We start from the raw sequence: 8,802 nt of genomic DNA on the forward strand, positions 1-8,802 counted from the left end.
CGTAGTGCCTTATGGTACAGCTTTCAGGCATTTGAGTGTTAATCAGATCTACTAGTTCTTCCTTATGAGAACTTTTCAATATATGTGCAACCCTAGCAAGAGGCATCCCAAGATCTATGTTCACAATATCCTTGCTGCAGGCTTCTTCCGCCAATTTGTCTATGTGGTCGTGCTTGCGTATGCCAACATGAGATGGTATCCATTCAAATTGAATGTTGAAATTACGCTCTGTTGCATAGGTTACGTTTACGCTTATGCAACTCACAATTTTTCTTCATCGCCACCCTGCTTTGAAAGAATTTAGCGTCCGAAGAGCACTTTGAGAGTCACAGAAAACTACTCCAGAGCCCCTAGACATTAAGAATTCCGTTGCGAGGAGTATACCTGCCACTCCGTTTTGTGTAGTGCTGGCCCAGTTTTTGTATTCTCATATTAACTTGATGTTGTAGTAAGCCATTTTTGTATACAGCGCAAGCACAACCAGCTTGGTATCCAGACTGTACGGATCCGTCGGCGTAACACTCACATGCATCATCGCCCATAGATTCTGTGTGTTCCTTTACCGTTGCTAGCGCAATTTGTTTCAACACACAGTTATGCACCCTGTTTTTTTTGGTAGACATGTAGGTGCATGATCAATGTTGAATTCTTCCGTGGTGGAATGGATCGACCTTTTGGTATTTTACTAATTGGAACAGTGAGTTTTATAATGTTCATGGAGATTTTGTTTATCAGAGGGCGTGCGTGTGTGTGATTTGTCACGTCTACTTGCGTGATTTTATGTTGCAGTTGTTTTTGGAAATCTGAGAGATACGAGGGTTCCCTCAGAGCTTTGACCCCAAATATGGTGGAAATGAATATTATTCTATCAGAAATGGATGGTAACTTTAATTCTGATATCATGTTTACTATCCTTGCTGTTCTCGGGGCGCCGAGGATAATCCTCATAGCTTCATTTTGCACTACCTCCAAACTACCTATTTCTGATTCCTTACACTGCAACAAGTGCAGTGCATGGTAGTCTACAACTGACCTTATGAAAGCCAAGTAAAACAGTCTAGCGAGCTTAACATTCATGCCATGTTCTCATCCGACAAGAACTTTCAAAGGTTTCAATCTCTCCCAGAGTCTCTTCTTTAGAGAGAGGACCAGGTCTGAATCATTTACATTCACCCCGAGATATTTATACTTGTGGCATATGTCAAGCTCCTGGTCACCTATGCGAAAAGTGGGTGGGGGTATGATATATAGGTTTAGAGCCATTGTTTTCTCAGCGGAAATGACTAATCCACACTCATGAGCCTTTGCTGTGATCCTGTCTAGAATTATTTGCATACTCTCTTGTGATGATGCTCTGACGCATATGTCATCAGCATAGCATGTAATGGATTCACAATCCCCAAGTAGGATATCTGCCACCAGCTTGTGCATGAGGACATTAAACAGCATAGGGCTGAGAACTCCTCCCTGTGGAATCCCAAGTTCAAAAGACTGTGGAGTGGAACTTCTCACTCCGCTGAACAGGACACTTGCAGATCTGTTCGAGAGATACATTCTAATCCAGTTCAATATCTTACCCCGGATGCCAAAGCTTACTAATTGTTCTAGGATAACTTCTCTGTTTGCAATGTCAAAAGCTGACTTAAGGTCAAGAAAAACAGTGTGCTTCCCTGGATTAGAGTGTGAAAAGTAATCTGCAAAGCAATGTTGTGTGCTACGTCCCGATAGGAATCCGTACAGTCTGTAAGATAATTTACCTTGTAACCTGTATTTGAGTCTGTTCAAAATTATCCTTTCTAGAACTTTGCATACACATGAGGTTAATGAAATTGGTCGGTATTTATCAGTGTTTGATTTCGGTATAGGGATGATTAGACTGCATGTCCAGGGGCCAGGCAGAATACCTTGTGACAAACTTAACCTGTATAGGTGCAAAAGAGGATTACCAAAACCTGATCTATAAGGCGGAGGACACTCACCTGGGGCGGACGCTTTTCCTTTGATCAGTGCATTGTTCAGTTCCCACTCAAGTAAAAAATGACACTATAGAGATACATATAGAAGAAAATAAAAAGGAAGAAAATTAAGATGAACAAAAACTGAACATGCCAAATAAAGTTGATCTAGAAATTGGAAATAATATCGATGAATTAAAGCCACATGAAGTTGTCGTAGATGAGGGAGAATTGCTAGATATGAAAACGGATATCATTGAAGAACTATCGGTAGTAAAACGTACTGAAATGAGTAAAAGAGAGACACTGTTAAAATTCAGACATACCCATAAATATAAAAGTATATTAAATGTAGGTAACAAGGCGTTAGAATAACTCTGTCATGAAATAAATCCTGATTTAACTAAATTAAACGAACTAATATACGCAACAGGAGGAGTCCTCCAAGCAAAATGTGGCATTAAGTCGAGAAAGAAAAAAACAAAAAAGAAACCTCGCAAAGCCAAGTGGCAAGCGATAATAGAGAAAGAAATAGAAAACTTTAGAAGGGAAATATCGATATTAGACGAACTGCAAAAAGATAATGGGAAGCAATCGAGAAAAGCGAGAAAAGTAATAAAAAAATACAAAATACTTTCTAAAGAACAAATACCAACGATTAAAGAAGAGCTTCAACAAAAACTTCAGGTTAAGGCACAAAGGTTACGTAGATATGACAAACGCTAAAAAAATTTTCAGGCAGAATAAAATGTTCGAGACTGACATGAAGAAATTTTACCGCGAAATAAGAAAAGAAACAACTCTTGTAGAAGCTATCCATCTGAAGAAAAGGTCTGGGAATTTTGGAACAATATCTGGGGAAAAGATAAATAATACAATGAAAACACATGGATACAAGATTTTGAGAATAGCACTAGGGATATACCCGAACAAAAATGGGAAAATATTACCACTGAAGAAATTCAAAACGCATTAAAAAAGTCACATAAATGGAAATCACCTGGGGTTGACCAGATCCCAAATTTTTGGCTTAATACTCTTTCTTCAGCGCATGCCAAATTAGCATCTAATTTTAACTCAATTATGATAGAGCCTAACTTAACATCTAAATGGTTATGTCAAGGGACTACTTATCTCTTGGCCAAAAGTAACGAAACAGATAACCCAAAAAACTACAGACCCATGACATGCTTAACAACCACCTATAAATTACTTACCGCAATCTTAACTGAAGGAACCTACAGACACATGGAAGAACAGAATATTTTTCCCAACGAACAAAAAGGATGTTGCAGAGGCTCATACGGATGTAAAGATCAACTGCTCATAAATAAAATGATTCTCGAAAATGCTCATACTAAACACAGACATCTAAGTACTGCTTGGATCGACTATAAAAAAGCCTTTAACAGTGTCCCACACTCTTGGATCCTTAGAAATTCTCAAAGTCTCTCCTGTCTTAATCAACTTTTTTTGAAAAAGCATGACAAATCTTACTCTGAAACACATGAACGGTACTCTTATTTCAAACAACATGCGAATCAGATGCGGAATCTTCCAGGGTGACTCTTTTTCCCCTCTTTTATTCTGTATGGCACTTATCCCACTCTCCCAGCTTCTTAACAACACAGGGTATGGATATAATAAGATCATGGACAAAAAGATCAATAATTTATTCTATATGGATGACTTGAAACTTTACGCTCAGAATGATAATGAATTGGAAAGGTTACTGAAAACAGTAAAAGATTTCAGTGATGACATAGGCATGAAGTTTGGTCTCGATAAGTGTGCTAAAGCAACCTTTAAGCAAGGAAAACTAGTGACATCTGACAATATAAAGTTAAGTATTGATACCGTAATATAAGAATTGGATCAGGAAGAAACCTATAAATATCTAGGAATAAACGAAGGAAATGGGATACAACAATCATAGATGAAGAAAAAAATACGTACAGAATGCATCCGAAGAGTAAGGTCAATCTTGAAAACAGAATTAAACTCAAAGAACAAACTAACAGCAATCAACACTCTTGCAATACCTGTGGTTACATATAATTTTAACGTGATAGACTGGAACTTACATGAACTCAAACAAATTGACACCAAAATTAGGAAGCAATTGACATGCAACAGAATGTATCACCCTAAATCAGACGTAGACCGTCTGTACGTCCCTAGAAGTAAAGGAGGTAGGGGGATGGTGCAGTTGGAATTATCGTATAAAACAACAACAATTGGTCTCTTGCAATACTTAGATCTAACCAGCGATTGGATGCTTCAATTAGTTAGAGTACAAGAAAACTCTAAAAGGTTACACTCAATAGTAAGGGAATCAAATAAATTTTCTCAGGAATTAGGTATTGAGAGCGAAAATATCGAACATATGTTGACAACACTGGCTGCTAAACATAAAAAACAAAAAGCAAAGAAGGTCGGATAAGAAAAACTTGAATCTAGGTGGCATGAAAAGCCTCTCCACAGACAGTTTGCAACTCGAAGCAAACACACTGATGTAGATGAAATTGCAACCCATCAGTGGCTTAGAAGCTCTGGACTAAATGGGGAAACAGAGGGTTTTATTCTTGCAGCCCAAGATCAAAGTTTACCAGAAACTATCAAGCTAACATCTTGCACAATGGCACTGACTCAAAATGTAGGTTTTGTGAAGACAAGGTTGAGACAATTGATCACCTTGTATCTGGTTGCTCAATATTAACACCGAATGAGTACAAAAATCGACACGACAGAGTGGGCAAGTACCTGCACTGGAAGATCTGCAAACACTTTTCTATCGGAACACAGGATAAATGGTACAAACACCATCTAGAGCCAGTTACTGAAGGCAAAGATGCTACAATCTTGTGGAACTTTCCAATTCACACAGATAGTACTATACAGGCAAATCGTCCAGATATCGTCATCAAGGACAAAATAAACAACACTTGCCTGTTTATAGATATGAGCATCCCTTCAGACAGAAACGTCCTAACAAAAGTGTTCGAGAAGGTATCAAAGTATAAAGACCTGGATATAGAGGTGGAAAAGATGTGACATTTAAAAACCAAAACTTTGCCTGTTGTTATTGGCCTTATAAAAAAAGGTACGGATAAATTTCTTGAGCAAATACCAGGAAATCCAAAATTAGAAGAAATCCAAAAAAAAAGTCTTAAACAGCACAGCACATGTTCTCAGAAGAGCATTATCAATCTGATATGTTCTTTGTGTGCGTGAATTGATTTGACTGGATGTTTTGATTTGTGGTTGTTCTGCATATTTTGCATGTTTTCGTTGATGTTCCATTGCCTCAAACTTCAATCACCCTAGGTCACTGGTAGTGACTCGGTGTTTGGTTTTAATTAGCAGATCTAAGGAAACTTTCGTATAAAATAATAATAATAATGATAATAATAAATAATCCCCAATATGAGCATCATCGCTACATTCTTCATTACCATTACCATTATTACATTTTTCATCATTATCACCACTATCATAAATTTCGTCATTATCACCATACTCATCGTCACCATCATCACATCACATTTCAGGAAAATTTCCATTAACCTCAACTTCAGCATCATAATCATTTTCATCCTTATCATCATCATAACCAACTTCACCATCACCATCTCTATCATCATCACCATCCTTATCATCAATATCATCACCATTATCATCATCATTATCCCAACACTAGTGCCACCATCATAATCATCACCATCACCCTAATCATAATCATCATCACCATCAGTGGTTAAAGAATTTCGTCAAAAAGGCTATAAATCTCAGCAAGTATAGTAATTAAATAATTGGCTGAGATAATTTCAGCCTCTGACATCGCAGTGATTCTCTGGCGCCACGCTGTCTGCGCCGCTCGCCGCCGGCCGGACCCTGGGTGCCAGTCGCTCTGGAACTCGGTGCCAACATTGCTGCCTGTCTCTCGTTTTCCCTCCCTCCCCTCCACTCTCTCCATCTCTCTTTTTTTCACTTTCTCTAACTCTATAGATCCGTTTCTCTCTTTTTCTAACTCTCTAACCCTCCCTCCCTCTCTCTCTCTCTCTCTCTCCTCTCTCTCTCTCTCTCTCTCTCTCTCTCTCTCTCTCTCTCTCTCTCTCTCTCTCTCTCTCTCTCTCTCTTTCTCTCAATCTCTCTCTCTTTCTCTTTTATATAATCATGATAATAATAATAATGATAAGGATAATGATGATGATAATGTGATGATGATGATGATGATGATGATGATGATGATGATGATGATGATGATGATGATGAAGATGATGGTGATGATGGTGATATGATGATGATGATGATGATGATGATGATGATGATGATATGATGATGATGATAATGAGGAGGAGGAGGAGGAGGAGGAGGAGGATAATGATGGTAGCAAGATAATGCAAGTCACGCTATCACCTAATCTCGCTTTAAACACACTTCAAAGATCATCTGTTCGTCCTGAGGACGTCGATGGTAGTTCCTTTTATTTTTCGGAAGCTCGTTTGTCAATAATCTGGCGATGCTTTGTCATATTTAGGTTAATTAATTGAAAAAAAACGAAGTCGACAGTCTGTGACAGCAAGTCGACGAAACATCCACGGGAGAGCAGCCATTTTGTTTTTCGGCGAATTTCGCGTAGATTATGATCAGTTTCGTTACTCACGCTATGGTTATTATTGTCATCACCGTCACACTATCTGTGTCGATATGTTCTACTAGTTTTATTATAAATAATAACATTTTCTACATTATAATTTATGCAAATATGCAATAACTAATATAATTCTCGTTATAACTGATGGCATTATTATTACCAATGATCGTTATTACCGCTTTCATCGCCATCATCTTAATCGTCATTCTGACTATCCTCATCCTTATCTTCATAAGTTTCATCATCTGTGTCATCATCTTCGCCTTCATCATTATCATTCTAACGATTATTCCTATCCTTCTTTTCTTTCTCATAATCATTATCAACATCTTTCGCTTTCGCCTACATTTCTATTCACTTATCTATCAGTCATTTGCCTATCTATTCCTTTTCATTTCTTCCAGTTTACCTTCTGTCGCTCTTTCTTATCTGTTTCTCACCTCCCCTTCTCTCTTTCTCTTTCTTTTGCTTTCTCTCTTTTTCACTCTCTCTCCTCTCTCTCTCTCTCTCTCTCTCTCTCTCTCTCTCTCTCTCTCTCTCTCTCTCTCTCTCTCTCTCTCTCTCTCTCTCTCTCTCCTCTCTCTCTCTCTCTCTCCTCTCTCTCTCTCTCTCTCTCTAGCCTCCGGGCTAGTACAGTGGTAACGTGTCGGCCTCTCATCCGAGGGTCGGCGGTTCGCGCCCCGCCCAGGCGCGAGAAGTTGCAACTGTCGCCCGGAGGTCACTGCTGTGGCTGGGCACCACGGCGGGCAAGGACTCGGTTCCGCCGAGTCAGCAGCAGCTGACACACGTGAGCAAAAATCAGACAGACAGTATGTCACACCTAGAATATCCATTGTAACAAATGGAATCAAAACTAAACTTTATTAAACTTTATTAAACTCTCCCCAATCTCTCTCCTCTCTCTCTTTCTCCTCTCCCCCCCCCCCCCTCTCTCTCTCTCTCTCTCTCTCTCTCTCTCTCTCTCTCTCTCTCTCTCTCTCTCTCTCTCTCTCTCTCACTCACTCTCTCTTCTCTCTCTCTCTCTCTCTCTCTCTCTCTCTCTCTCTCTCTCTCTCTCTCTCTCTCTCTCTCTCTCTCTCTCCTCTCTCTCTCTCTCTCTCTCTCTCTCTCTCTCTCTCCTCTCCTCTCTCCCTCTTCTCTCTCTCTCTTCCCCCCCCTCTCTCTCTCTCTCTCATCTCACTCTCTCTCTCTCTCTCTCTTCTCTCTCCTCTCTCTCTCGTCTCTCTCTCTCCTCTCTCTTCTCTCTCCCTCTCCTCGTTCTCTCTCCTCTCTCTCTCTCTCTCTCTCTCTCTCTCCCCCCCCCCCCCCTCTCCCTCCTCTCTCTCTCTCTCTCTCTTTCTCTCTCCCCTCTCTCTCTCCTCTCTCTTTTTCTCCTCTCTCTCTTTCTCCTCTCTCTCTTTCTCCTCTCGCTTCCCCCTGTCTCTCTCTCTCTCTCTCTTTCCCCCCCCTCTCTCTCTCTCTCTCTCTCTCTCTCTAACCTGTGTCTACCTGCATAACCTTCTTCGCTCGGATTCTGTATCCCGGGCCTGGGAATGGCACAGTTATCCCAGGAACATGGAGAAATATACGAAGAGAAGCGGTTCGTCTCCAAACTACGAGTACTTCTTTGGGGAGGAACCACTTTGCTTCTTGTGCTCTCTCCGATTTTGTGTTTTGACTTTTTTTCTCCTCTCAAGGTAGGCCACTTTATATATTCACCTGCCAGTCTGCAGGGCACTCTTTTTCTTTGTGCGGTTCTTGTATTCAGGACATGTGACATTCCTCAAACTAGGATTGGAATGAGCCATCTCAATCAGCCTAAATGTATTTACTGTTGTCCATCTTTTTAAATTTGGAAAAATACTGCCTGCATAACGTAACAAAATAAACAACAATCTTAGAAGAAAAAATGACTCACGCAGCCGTATCGAGTCCCATAGCTTAGTACCATCAGGCGACTGACCTAGAATTAATTTGCTAACAGTTTATTCTGTCACTGTAATTACATCATATTAACTTCTTAAACTAGGCTGTCACTTTAATTATATCATATTAACAAGCAAGTTATCTTGCGTCAACTTCTGTCATAAACAAAATGGCGGCTCTCTCGTGGGTATTTCATCGACTTCCTATCACAGACCGTCGACTTCGTAGTTTTGGTAATAACTCCATCAAAAATTCAAGAAATGTCAGTTATAGCAAAGCTACCTC

The sequence above is a fragment of the Penaeus monodon genome, chromosome 38, assembly GCF_015228065.2.
Source record: "Penaeus monodon isolate SGIC_2016 chromosome 38, NSTDA_Pmon_1, whole genome shotgun sequence".
In the NCBI taxonomy this organism is placed as follows: domain Eukaryota; kingdom Metazoa; phylum Arthropoda; class Malacostraca; order Decapoda; family Penaeidae; genus Penaeus; species Penaeus monodon.